The 15,037-nt window shown below is 39.2% G+C and overlaps 1 protein-coding gene and 1 non-coding gene across 2 annotated transcripts in view; both read left to right on the top strand.

Moving 5' to 3' along the window:
• The window catches only part of LOC124153992, a 193,161-nt gene that overhangs the window by 41,461 nt on the left and 136,663 nt on the right, over positions 1-15,037 (top strand). The gene's annotated exons all lie outside the window — the stretch shown is intronic.
• Trnad-guc lies at positions 4,783-4,854 on the top strand. The gene has a single exon. It is a non-coding gene; the product is annotated as a tRNA-Asp (tRNA).

Here is a 15,037-nt window from a genome sequence, read left to right as displayed (position 1 = left end):
CGGCGTAAGGGAGAAAAAAAAACAACATCGGAAATGAGTAAGAGCAAAATTTCAAAAAGAGGAAATTTCGGTAAAAAAAAAGTATCGGGTATACCGTGGGCTCTGAAAAAAATGAACAAGATTAACACTCAAAGGATATAAGCATGCTCAGGTACCACGTTACATAGAGTGAGATTCCTATGTGTATACTAAAATTATAATTGGGGGGACCCCTGCATGATAGAATTAGTGATGGAAAAATGTCGGTCGAAATTGATTTTTCGATCAATCAATTTTTAATCGAAAATAACAGCTCGAATTTTTTAATAAATATCGAAATTTGAACCAAAAGATCGATTAATCGAAAAAATCGACGGCTCTTTTCTGGAAAAATGCAGTTTATTCAAAAATATGTTTATGTCAAAACACAAATTTCAACAGTATAAAAATCCATATAAAATCTACACAGATTAACGATTGAATTATTTGTGATAAAAATTTACAAATGCACGCATTTTAAAGTTTTGGAATCACCGGATAGAATCATTCGGCCGCACAAAACTTTGTTACGCAAGATCAACTAATTGGGATTCTTTTCTTGATGACTAGCATAAAAATTTGATGTGAATCTCTGGAATATGACATGTTAAGTGTGATATTACATGGAAACACACCTCAACCTGAAACTTGGAAAAAAAATAATATACTCACCTCTTAGGTACTATAGAGTCAACTTTTCGCGGAGAGATTTCATGGAGCAACATATCGAATGATGAAAAAAGATTCTCTATTGCCCACTACGTTTATTATGGCATCTTACAACATGTGTTTCCATTGCCCTAAGAAGGGGGCAAGTTTACGCTAGTGACTTGGACCTAAAACCATTCTTTTTACGGTTGAAAACACAAATAGGTCTACAACTGAATGCATCAAATTTTGACTTTATTAACTGCATTATAAAACCGCATTGTCTAAACTTTCCCAAGTTAAAACATAAAAATTAGAAAATTCATCGAAAAAAATCTGCGAATACGTGCCCCGGTCTACCCTATCAGTGGCGTAACTGGGAAGGGAATGAGGGGATAGATCCCCCCCAAAACCTCATAGAAATAAAAAATATTAATACTATTGTCTAGTTTTGACATATAATAACAGCATCTGCTTAAATTTTAATCTTTCGCGCCAAAAGTGGTGTAAAATATATTTATAGGCACGTCATCTCTCAAAACATTTCCCGGACCCAACGATGCCTGGAGGGAGGGCCATTCTATCCCCCCCAAAGCATATTTCCGCCTGCGTAACGCCACTGTACCCTATGTAGATAGAATAACGAAAATGTCTTTCTAACAAGCCATCGTAATGCTTATTTTTTGCAGTTGCATTAATTTTTTGTTATAGTAGTCAAAAATTATTAAAATCAGTACAACCACTCTTGATTTATAAATGGTGTAACTTAACTGTTAATCGATAACTAGGCGGTACGAAGTTCGCCGGGTCAGTTAGATTTATCATACGTGTTTCGATCGTTACACTATTATCATCAGATACGGATGTAATGAGTACCTGATGATAATTGTATTATCATTATAATAGTATTCTACCGATTAAGGTAGGTTTCCATGGAGAGTTCAAGAAGTGATCTGGAAGCCTCCCTTTCCTTCCAGCACTGCCTTCTTTAATTCACAGCAGTCGGAAAATGTGTTGTAAGCTGTTCGAACTATGCGAACATAGCGAATGATGTGTTGTAATGAGATAAAATTAGTGGACAATACGATAACTTCGTTCATCATTTTTTATTCTCACCATAAGCTAAATACGAAATATTTTGTCTCCAGGAAACTCTTTGGGGCCCTGAACCATTGCGCCTACGTCACTGGAATGGCTACCACGTAGAACGTTCCCTTGAAAAGACAGGCGTGCGGTCGCGAGATTTATTTAATCGACCAGCGAGAGTGCCCGAGATGGAAATTGAATTAAAATTGGCGGGAAGGGGGAGAGAAGGGAGTGTGGGGAAGCACATGTTTTTCATTTTCATTTTATTTTGAAGCGAAAGAGAGAGAGGGAGAGAGTGGTGAGAGTAGGTGAGGGTTTTTTTTATTCCTCCTATGGGTGGGAGAACAAGGGAGCTACATGGATGTCCACTTGGGATCCTTCAGTGGCGCCATATTGATCGCGGGGGTGTGGGTTGCACGGGGGTTTGGCTGGGTGGGGTTTGGGGGGAGTGTGTGTGGGAACTGCCTCCACCGCTCTCCGCGGGGAACGACCAGGCAGCAAAGGAATCTTCCGGAGCCGCCATAAAAGCCATCGCCGCCGCTCCACGGGAAAAAGAACTCTGCTCGTTTTATCCGTTTCCCTTTTCCCCACTCTTGATGCATTGGGGTTTGATGGTTCCGCGGCTGTTACTGCACGCTTTTGAAGTGGTACTCTTCGAGACGGGACGGGATGAAATTGTGGCGGAATGGATACGTACCACCACTGTTAAGTACGACCTTTTGAGTGAATAATACAGCTATTGCTGTGACTAATGCAACAAACCTTACTTACGCCCTTGTCAAGACGTGGAGATGGATGAAATTGTGGCGGAATGGATACGTACTATGTACTGCTGTTTAGTACGACGTATTGAGTAAATAATACAGCTATTACCGTAACTAATGCAACAAACCTTTCCGTCAGGACGTGGAGAGGGCGCGTCAGTAGGAAGAGAGGTGATTTTCGGACTGGATTGGCTGATACCTTTGTCATTTTAAAATGGTCATGGGAAATCGTAATAAAACTTGTATTTAATGGGCTTTCATTGCTTATTTGCCACTCTTAAGGATTTAAAAGCAGTTTTAAGTGGTAAAACATAGCGAAAATGACATTGTCAATGTGTCTGATTGCAATTAGTGTAAGTTCATTTTTTCACTTAAAGTATTCATGACATGCTGCAAGCGTTTGTTTGATTTTCGTTTTTCGTCCAAGATTTCACATACTTGCTTGGTTTTTGAAAATAAATATTATGTCGTAAATTATGATACTGAAAATAATTAATATCCAAGACGTTGTAGCGCTCTAAATAATGTACAAGTAGGTATATTTCAGTACAATATCACATATTCAATTTTTTAGTTGGATATATTAAGGATAATGATGAGAAGTATTCGTTTCGTGAGTACTAGAAAATGCAGGTAGTGAATTCCTTTGTATAAGGCCGTCAAACAACCATATCTACCTCCACTTACTTAAAATCAAGTTGCTTGGTACCAAATCTACTCATTCCATTTACATGTTACCAAATTTCTGTGAATTTTTATTTGTTTATGCATACTTCTGAGAGTCGCGGATGAGGTGCTGCAGTTATGTGAAAAAATTCCAGCCAGCTTTCAGTTCACTATGTAAAATATGTAGAGAGAGATCGTATTTGATTTATGGTAGAGTCTAGAATTATCGGTGGCACTTCAACACACGTCTGAGCGTAGTGAATACTTCAAAAGTTGAATACTCTCGTCATGAGTGGGAGGTCGTAACTACTCCAGAGTCCTGTTCATGGTTCACTCCACCTTTAGTGAGTGAAATGATATTCGCTTACTCTCTTAAGTGAGGAACTTTCAAATTCTCGTCTCCATTCTCTCATTGCCCGCGTCTGTAAAACGATAATAAAAGACCTGGATCATGACCTGGACCTGATCATGGACAAAATAAAAAATCAGTTTCAGTTGTAAAGTGGATTCATCGGTCGTGAACATGGGAATCGTAGCAATTGAATGACTGGATCCTCTATAGGATGAGAGTCAGTCGAAGGTTCGGTATTGGAAGAGAAGCGGCGTGCCTCGTAACTTCGGCTGCCATGCGAACTTTCGACTGCTGCGATTGGCCTATTTCTTGGGGAAGTTAGTGATCCGTGCGTCCTAGTTTCTATTTCAAGTTCAAGATCCTCTATTCTTCAACATACTCTTGCCTCCTATTTTTCATGCACGCAACTACGATAGAATTTTTTTGGGTCGAAGATGACATCATTTCATGTGCAATCTATGTTTGTCGGTTGTCTAGAATAAAAAGTCAAACCAATATCTGTTTTTATTTTTCCGAGAAAAAAATCAGTTACGACGTGTGCGAGCGGTTTAATAAGTTCTATTGAATGAGAACTGATAATTTTGTGGAAAGCTGAGTATTCGCCTAAGGAATTTGCCATCAATTATAGAAAATTTCGTAATGCTTGGCGTGAGTTGGAATTTTTTCTCCAGGAATTTGTTTTGAATTTCATACTTAATCTCTACGTGAAACGTAGTAGTCAGAGCAAAAACTCCTTCCATGATGCGCGTTTTACTGCAATGAGTACTTGTTTGAGCCTTGAGGGACAGAACCTTTCATTTTATTTTATCAATGTTATTGCAATTAGAGAATTCTCAAACCAAAAATGGGAAAATTGAAAAAAGCAAGCTTTTCATTAGTAATTAATTTTCACGGTTTGGTACCATTGACCAAAAATCACATCTAGTTTTCTTCATAGGATATTAGAAACCAAAGTTGGCAGTCAATACTATTTGTACCGTGGGCAAAATGTGCATATTCGTTTATGTTTAATGCTCAAATAGTTTTTAAAATGAAGCATTCTTCATTTCAACCATAAAGAATTATCCCGAGAGCCGGTGATAAATGCGAACCGGTAACTTTTTGAAGTGAAAACTTCTTCAGCGGCGCTAAGCACTTTTGCGGGATGGGGAAAAAGCATAGAATTCGCGTGAGCGTCACCGACCCGACACCGCGATCGCTACAGCGAGATATACATTTCCGTCTTAAAATTCGTCTCTCAATATCACATCCTCGGTAGTATAGTGGTCAGTATCCCCGCCTGTCACGCGGGAGACCGGGGTTCGATTCCCCGCCGGGGAGGATTTTTTTCCCTTTCTCATACAATTTAAAAAATTTTACAATGGATATTTCAACTACGCAGCCTGACGAGGTATTGTAAAAAAACTTTGTTAATATATTCTTAATGTATACACTGTTAAAGTCTGTTCGTTTTAAAAATTTTAAAATTGAAAATATAAATCTATAGTGTGTGTTGTATAAGTTCATTAAATATAAAGAGCTCGTGCATGAACGTGAAGAAGAGTGTACACGCTATTAAAATACAGGTCAGTACAATTTAAGGCAGTTTCTTTTATGTGCATAGTGAACAATCATAGGTTTAAAGCATATTAAATAAAAGAAATAAAAGCATATTATATTTTAATATATAAATATTGTTACTTTCTATTCATACACATCGTATTTTTAATATATATTTAATAATAAACAGTTTACTGAAAAAAATAATTTCAATTTTTGTTGAAAAATGAGTATTACTGGAAAAATTAGTTCTTTAATAATATTAAATCTATATAAAAAATAAATGGAAAATAATTATTTCAGTTTTCACATCTGTCGGCCAGTCCCACGACTGCCCCGTTTTTTTGGTTCTCGGAGAATTCCGTCAACGCTACATATCTTACCACACGTCGCTCTTTAAACCAAAACGTCGGAACTTACACAGCGAGAGAGACCAATAGCCCTTCAATGACCGTTTTAGTAAATTATCGGCGTGATAATACAAATTGGAATCGTTAACCCTCCCCCGGAAAGATTAAAGCTCATTCGTTTTATGCCCCTTTCCGTGGCTGCAGCCTCTGAATCGATGCGTTCTACCACCTCGCCTCACTCTGCTACCTCAACAAAAACCATGCCGTTTTATCTGTCGGGCATTAACTGAGACGGGCTTTTATGGGAGGGAGCTCAATTTTTTGTCGGCGGACAATTACGGTGCGAAATGACCTCATCCGACTCCCGGCCCCGAAAAACAAACAACGGTTGCCAGAGCCGCCGTGTTGCCTATTTGCTTTGGACTCCTGGAGGGGATGACTTATGATAAAATCATGCCGTCCTCTTTCGCCGACGGACAAATTGTTTTGTTCTCGCGAGCGCGCGCTCCACGAACTTCGATTGTCTCCACTGTCGCCTGTCCCCGACGAGGACGCTGAATGGCCAGCCCAGTTCCTCACTCTCTCCGAGCGCCGTTAAAAATTTTCTGACCCAACACCTCACCCTTGGGGGACTCCGCTTGTGTTTTGTTTTTCCGCGTCTCCCCACTCTTTCTCGCTTCTCTTCAGCCGCCGTTCGTCCGACAACAACACAAAAACAGTTAGCCCTTCATAATTTAGATCTGAGAGAAGAGTGACGTTTTACGGCCTCATCAATGTTCCTGGGTTTTAGTTGTTTTTTCCTCCGCTGCGTGGGGCAGCACCTTCCTCCACTGGTTCCAGACTTACTGCTGAAGGGTCCTTCTCGTTTCTTCGTATGCGGCCCTCACGCCACCCCGACTATACACCATTCGCCCGGGCACATTCTTTTTTCGTGCGTTTCTTCATTGCACGTGCATTCCTCATCATATTTCCCGCCCTCCCCCATTCGACTATCTCACGCTTTGACTCTGCCCCATTTAACTCCGTCACGACCGTTGCACAAACAAGAGCTCAGACAAAGGAGCAAACTGTCATACATCCAGCCATTTAACCGGCTATACTCCCGGAGATTTTTTTTAAAAGAGCGCCGATTTGGGAGGGGTGCGTGCGTGAAATGGAGGGAGAGGAAAAAAACTCCTTGAAAGATGGGATCGGTCTCCGTTGGAGGGCAAGGTAAACACAGTTTTCAAGGGGTCGACTGCCACCTCGGACTATTTTTAAGGATCGGGAGCGTGCCCCCTTAGTGGAAGGGTTTTGGGGGTAAGGTAAGGCTCACCGTAAAAAGAGGGCAGAAACAAGGGTGTGAAGCAAAAGCCTCGGCTCATTAGTCGCCCAAAGAGCCGGGGAATGACACGACAGGGCAAAGCGGTCTTCGGGTCCGTGCCCCTAATATGGATGGACTCCTTGGGAAGCAGTACAGGGGCGAGCGCAAAAAGTCATAGGTTTTTCCTCCTGTCCTCACGGCTTCTCAATTCGGCCCAGATCCGGGTCAATGGTTAGGTATGTAAATGAAAGGGACACTGCAGAGCGCTCGTGTGAACCTAAAGCTGGGAGTTTTGTCAGGGGGGGGAAAGATCAGCTATTTTTTGAGATGCGGTAGTTGAAAATGTACACGGCATATTTGCTATTGAGAAGTTTTATTTATATTTTTGTTAAATGATTTAATTAAACAATAATATTTTTTAAACAAAATTCTCAAATTTTGCCGCCCCCTAAAATCTGCGAACCAAAGTTTTTTTCGCAATTATAAAATTCTATGTCGTCATTAATTTGCTTCATTTATAAGTAACGTACCTACTTAGCGTAAAAGGATCATATAAAAATAATTAAAACAATGTGTCAGAAGAACCTAAGAAAAAGAGAACCTGGTGCTTTTTTGAAAGGTTCATTCGTTTAGTTTGTTATAAGTAGTTTTTTTTAAATATTTCATTCCAGTCTCAAATAATAAATAAATTAAATAAATAATAGAACCATAATACATTTTAAATTTTATAAGCTGTGAAGTTCTCACTTTCCAAATTCTGTTTTTATTGCGAAATTGCTTTTTATATTAACTTTTATTTGTTTTTTAAGAGGAAGAATAGTCGAAATCCATTTCCGAGTATGTATTTTCCCAAAATTTTCTAGGGAAGGGCCCTAATATAGGTAAGGAGGGCCCCAATCACCCCAAGCCGCCCCTGGATTCAGGGGGAAAAATCCCCTCTCCAAAAGTTTTAGATATACAGTCTGAGTTGTACCCCCTCCAAATTACCTCCTCCAAATTAAAATTATCCCCGCCAAAATTATTCCCCTCCACAACTAACCCCCCCCCCCCCCGAAAAAAAATCTGGCCATGGCCTAACCGACAGATCGTAATGACGCAAGGGATGAAGTTGATCCCATGTGATGTCGCGGACTCTTTCGTTAAGAAAAGGCGTTGAAAAGGCGAGTCGAAAACAAAAGAGAGTTTTTCCTAATGTTAGAGTTTTTTCGCTCCTTCCCTCTAAATTTATTGCGATCCTCTGTGACAGGACAGGGTGGGGTTCCCTTCAGCGTGGGACCCAGGGATGTCTCTAGACCGGGTTGGTCCAGTATCGCGCCCCTCATGTGCATACCCCGAAATCAACGTATCCGTGTCAGTGCCAGATGTTTTCCATGGGGATTTGTGACACGTAACCCTTTTGCCTAATGGAGTTGCACGTAAAAAGTTAAACGTTTGTCTAATCAATTTTCACGGCCGGTTTGTCCTGCGCTACATGTCTTATTTCGTGTTTCTTAATGCTCGTAAATTCAATTATTCTAGGTATCTGTGATGTCATCATTACGGGGAAACGAAATGACTCATTTGAATGTTTCTATTATTGGCGGTTGGAAAGCGGGATCGAGGTTTAAAACATCTTATTTAATTTCTGACATATATAAATGTAGAACACTGACTGTCTTCGAGATCAACTGTCTAATTTCAGTGATGTTGGTTTTCGCATGAAATAACGTAGCGGCAAGTGCACTGTTACTTAATAACGATATCTTTATTGGTAAGAATCAATTGTGAAGAAAGGAGCTTTGAAATTTCTGCCATCAGTCCAACTCAGAAAGATTTACTTATATTTACCTACGCCCGATAGTGTGACATTGAGGCTGTCGAAGTTTGCTATGCTTATTGATAATAGATATTATTTATTATCAGCTGCTATTTATTTTTTAGGCAGTAACAGTTTCCATTTTTAACTGCTTTTTATAGGCATTTATAATCAAAATCCATTAAAAACTAAGACGTACAAAAGGAAAAAATAAAAAATCCAAATCCTTCGATAAACGGGAAAATAACGTTAATTCTCCAAAAAAAAAGTCCTTCTCTTGTTACTGATACGCAATTTGACTCAAAAATTGTATTCATTGTTTTCCCAAAACGAATTAGACTATCCCGTATTCTTAGATATTAGGAAGTATGCAAGTCAAAATAGTAACTTTGACTTAACGCAAAGGTTGTGTTTATCACATTTCGATATTTACTTTCCGGTATCTCCTACGCTCTCATCGAGTACAAGATGTGTTTTCAGATTACATTATGTATTTTGGGATCAGAGTGCATTGCGCTCCCTTGCAAAGTTCGAATTAGAAATCACCCACAACGCACAAAGTATTTTTTTCTGAGCAATAATAGATTTAATTTTAAACTGGTTTCCAGACATTTCTAATAAAAAGTCAATCAAAATAAAACGTTCAAACAGAAAAAAGTCAAAGATCCAAATCCTTCGAAAAAAATAAATTACGTTCATTCTTTCAAATTTAATGATATTCTACACTTGTCTTATTACTGGAAAACTGATGCGCAGTTGAATTCACAAATTTCATTAGTTTCCCCCCAAAAAAATTATAATATCCCGAATTCTAAGAAATACGCAAGTATGCAATGAGTTAAAATAATTTGGAATTTATTTAAATACTGTATTTTTCATATTTCGATACCCTATGAAATGTAAAAAAAAACTTTGCAATTCCACATTAATTACTGTGCACTCTTGGTTTTGACGTCTGGTACATTTGCATCGAAGACAGAGAATTAGAACATCATGAGAACATCTCTCTTCGATGAAAATATACCGGATAAAACGTGCCATGTCGAAACCTAGGTGGTGAAGTAATAAATTAAACCCTATGAGTGCCAACGGTTTTTCTAGGTACTATGCGAAAAGTACCGAGGCATTTTTGCAGATTTTGCAGTGAGTCAGGAAAAAATTAGGTCTCAAAGTAATTAAATGTATGCATTCAAAAACTTTATCATTTCTGATTTCACCTTTTTAATGTATTATTTGATGAATTTTTGGTAATATGAGTTAATTTTAATATTTAAAGAAAAGAGTGTAAAATAAAATGAATATTGATTATTAAATGATTAGTAAATTACCAGCATCTAAGAGTGACATCGTAGGAGAACATTGCATCTGGCACTTTTAGCGGGAGATAGGAGGAGTGCGAAAGCGATCCCCGGCACTCTAATACTCTAACACTCACGGCTAACTAATATTTTCTCTTCGTATTTCATTTTGTCGTTTCCATTTACTCACGCTCCAGATAACGAATAATTTCGATATCTACTTTTCGGTATGTACCTGCTAAGCTCTCGCATCGAGTGCAAGATGTGTTTTCAGATTAATGGATTTTGTGATCAGAATACATTGCACCCCCTTTCGGAAGAGCGGATTAGAAATCGCCCACAATGCTATCCAAGGACTTTCGAAAATGCTTTAACAACCTCATCCCGTCGATTCTGACAATCGCATGCGGCATTCTTCGGAGATCAAAGGTGAGCCCTATCATAGCTCAGAGAACCCCTCTTCATCGAAAATCATTTTCAATCAAGCTGAGAGCTCTCTGCTTATAATAGTGTGGGGGAGGTCCGTTTGCGGGAGAAGAATAGACTGCGATTGCGTTTCCGGTCATATTGGGTTTGAGCCTACAGCAATAGGAAGAGGAGAAAACGGGTTGGACGGAGGGTTGCGATCTATCCTATTAAAAGCGGTGCGCCTTGGGTTCTTCATGAATCAATCATGGACTACGTGATTCAACCCAAAGATTGACTTGGATGGATGAAAGGTATACCATGATCCTCATCTTATGACTAGATACTGGTAATGTGCGAGTAGTGCTTTTAGATCTCGAGTCGAGTTGAAAACCACTCGCGAGTATTGAGTCGTGTCGAGTTGGGTCATTTCTGGATCTGGCGATATGATAATACGCATTCCACAACTTATTCTCATTTTCAAATCCCTTTGTGAATATTCTTTTCTGAATGCTTATCTTGATGTAATAAGGAAAAATAATGCGGAATGTTGATGGTAATTGTGTCAGTATTAGGGGATGAATGAAAATTGACGTGTATTTTAAAGTTCCATAAGCACTATAGAAATTAATTAACCTCTTGTAATATGTCAATTTAATTAATATATCTATATGTATCCAAAACTGCTAGAAACAGCCCTGAGTAAAAGAAGCTGCACCATTGTAATAATGTTTCAAGATAGCGCTTCCTGTCGGCAGATTTCTGAACTTACTGGTCTCGACAGCTCTCTAACCGAAAGTACTCGACTCGACATTCTTAATGAAACTGGATTCGATTACAAACTACTCGACTCGCCTCGTATTTTCGATTACTCGCACATCCCTACTAGATACTCTTATAAAATAAATAATGGTGTAAAAATACCTACACCGGTGTAGAACGATATAGTTATGTATTTATTTCTGAAAACTGTATGTGGTATGTTATTCAGAGAACAGTCACTTCACAAAATCGGGATTCAATAGATCCGGCGATAGCAGGGTAAAGTCCGTGCCTCTACACGAGAGGTCGCGGGTTCGAGTGCCTCCTGGATAATTTGCTCCAATCCAGGGCATAGATGTTCGTGCACGTTTGATTTTTAAGTTAAGAAACCCCATATGAAAAAGGCCAATGCTGCTGTTTTCGGTGGTACAGGAATAAATAAATGAAGTAAATGTAGAGTGATAACTTCAGCTACTGATTTTAAAGAAGTCTAAACACCTCGTTTGTTGGCCTAGGTTAAGGAATAGATTTCATATGCATAAATTATGCTCGGCAGGGATATTATATATTTCTAACGGGTCAATTGGTTGCAATATTATCCATTGTTTCAGTACCAATTGAATTGTATTATAAATTTTATAAATGCCTCTTTTATTAATGACGCACGGGAAGGAATTTGAAAATCCGACTGTGCTTGCGTTTTCAATTTTGCATACAGCACTCCAATTATAAATGTTTTACTCCTCCTATCTTTTTCTCGAAGGATATATTTTTATTCTTCTCCCACGCACTTCCTTCGTTTAAGACCGAGATATTCATGGTGAAGGCTAAGTAAAGTAACTCATACGAATTGAAAGAAAGAGAATGAATTCCAAAAGTAGTTTCATACAATATTCAAACGGATACAAGGTGTTACTGTGCTTCAACAACCTTCATGAAATGATCGGGGGTCAACGTCCAATCTTGTGAAGGGTAGGCTAATCCGTTACCTGTCTGATCAGTGATCACTACTTCCCTGCGCATGAAAAAATTCATTTTTTTCCACAGCAAATATGACAAGCCATTTTCCTCCATGCTTATTTACCCGAAATTTATTACCATGTCCATACATCGCCTTTATTTCTTCTTCCCTCTCACTCAGCCGATATCCTAAATGGAGTGTCGCATGGCTTCACACCGGTTGACTTGAACCGGATCGCGTTACCAGACAGCCCTTTTCGTGGGGGCATATTTCACCTTTTTTCGGAGTCGTCGAAGCGGACGAAAAAATCGCATCAGTCTCATTCAAGGGAAGGCAGGGTTAAAAATCATGTTTGCGCAATCGGTAGGCGTGTTCCCCAGGGCGTGGTGGATGCAACCTTGGAAGGAGACAGGTTTTTTTTAGCAATTTTTTTTTCTAAGAAACGGTATGGTTTAAGGGTTAAACGTAGTGCGAAGTCTGGGAACAATGGGTGAGCAGTAGCTCCCTTTGCTTCGCGTTGAGGGACATCGGCATTGTATGAGCCAAAGGCACGGCAATGATTATAAATAGGTTGCGCGCCTTTCAGCAGGATAGGGGGTCGTCCTTTAGGTAGAGAGAGGGACCCCTCGGTTTTTTTTATCTTCACGCCTCCCAGAGTAACCCCACGTAAGGTCCTTCCTTCCCATAATCCCCTCCTGTGTCCTCGCAAATGAATTGAATCGCAGCCATTATTCTTGTCCAAATGAAATATCAAATAATCAAGATGGCGAGCAGCGGTAGGGGTCAGCGTGGGCCTAACCCCTTTTTGGTTCCGACCGGAAGGGCTTGCATGGGCACACTACAAAGCCCATTCAGGAGTCACTGCCTTTCTGAAGCGAGTTGCCCACTCTGCCGGCGGGACACGGTTCGTTTGCTTTGTCCTACGGGGATCACGGAGTGACGCGTGGACACCGAGGGTAAAGTGGGCATATTAGTATGAGATTTGACGTAGGTGTTCGCTGTTACTCCGGCGAGCAACTATTGTTGTTGCTTAATTCGCTTTTAGAACACTTCATTGCCTGTGTTTGTTATCTCAATCGAGTTTTAAGCGGTATTTTTGTTTCCTTGTTCATAGTAACTGGAATGTCTTGCGAGCATCTCACCATTTCGTGAACCAGCTCTCTCCGAATGGAAAAATGTTAATTAAAGAGTTGTTTTTCCTAAAGAATATATCTATGGTTGCACACTCAAGAGCGAATTTTTAATTTTGGTTTAATTCCTCGGAATTGGTCCAATTTCATTTTGATAATGGGTTCATGGCTTTTGAGAAACATTCAGAGAACAAGTTCATGGCTTCGCAGAAATGGTGTTACACAAAATTTTTAATTCTTTTTGCAAGAATTAGTGCGGTCTCAGCGCCCTGTAACTGTCACTAGAGAATTATGGGGAAAGTAATAATTAATTTCCATAATTCTACGCCTGAACATATTCAGAACTGTGTTCCTCACCATTATTCGTGGATTATTTTTTTAGTATTACGATTTATTTTTGTTTAATATAAAAGTATTTAACGTATATTTATGCCATTAAAATGTTAGCAGGGTTTTATGCTAGTCCTATGAAGCGTAGTTGAAATAATGGAATACAAGTCGACCCTTAAAGGGAGGTTATGCTAGGTTTGTATTCCCACTAATTATGATCCTTTGTCGCGAAGCCATACCACGTAAGCGGCTACCGCACCTGTTGAAATCCCGCGTCACCGCAGAACCGTTTAGACCCTAATCGATTTGGTGATTTCGTCCGATGAGAACATTCCGACTGAGCCAGCAAAGGTTTGTTTCCGACGCGCGAAACAGGATCAGCCTCCTGAACTGATACCTTACGAAAGAGATATCGGGCTAAATTCATCATAACTTCCACATTTTATTGCATTGAATTAAAATATTTCAGTGTTTGGCATGGTTTTGCGACCAATTTCCGGATTGAAAGTCGGGATGAGTTGAATCTGGATTCATTCATTTAATCTGAAATTGTCAAGGACTTATCCAGAACGAGAATTTAGATGACATTTCTACGGAAACAACGACGTTGTAAACGTTGAAACTAGTAGACTGCAAAAATATAAGGTTGTGGAATAGTACTGTGTTTTTATTTAACCATGAATGTCTATGAAATGCTTTATGATAAAAATACAAAGACATAGTAGGAAATTGCAATAATAAAGAAAGGTTTTAAGTCTAAATTTACGACAACAAAGACAGCGAAGTCGTTAGAAATAGAAGCTTACTGTTGTAAAGGTTTAAGAATAAGCAAGTTACGTAGCGTAATAAAGTTAAATAACAAGACACTCCCATTGGAGGTGAATTCTTAGCACCATCTATAAAGACTGAAATTCGCAGCAAGTCAAGGATTTTTGATTTTTGTGTGATAAACTCAGCTATTGGTAGATTCCATTCAGTCCGTCTCCCTGTATTTCGAAACGTAATTGAAAGAAACACACCATTTACGAAGTTACAATGCAACTTGTGACTTGGTTGAACTAATTCTAACACCAATAATCAAAACACTTGTGGAAGCAAACGTTGAAACTCAAACGATCGTTTTTTATATGTCATTAAAAAATATGATAGAAAATAATTATTGAGCAGTTGAGCTACTAGGATATTTGAAGCTGGCATCGACACCCTGACGCTAAAAACACCGCACTCCGATTTTAGAAGTTATCGTGTAAAAGTTACGGCTCGAGGGACATGATAAAAATTTGATTGAATGATGCTTTTGCTGCCTTAAGATTTTTTGTCTACTACTCATTGACTTAAAATGCGTTAATTCATTCATCAGCATGTGCTTATAATGAACAGATGTTATCAATACCACCGTATTCACCGAATAATTAACGCGTGAGTCGAGTGCACACCTGCCTACTCTTATTTCATTTACTAAGGCACTATAAGTCGACAAATGATTCTCTGAAAGTTACGGGCCACTTTGCGTGAGTTGGTGACGTCATTTGGGTTCTGGCTAATTTTACTCATTCCGGAAGAACATTTCACTAATACAAGGAATCACTGGAAAGAGTGCAAACAGCAACGAATAACTCGCAGCCCATGC

The sequence above is a fragment of the Ischnura elegans genome, chromosome 2, assembly GCF_921293095.1.
Source record: "Ischnura elegans chromosome 2, ioIscEleg1.1, whole genome shotgun sequence".
NCBI lineage: Eukaryota > Metazoa > Arthropoda > Insecta > Odonata > Coenagrionidae > Ischnura > Ischnura elegans.
Note: the sequence above shows the minus strand (reverse complement) of the source record. Positions and strands in the feature narration are given on the sequence as shown.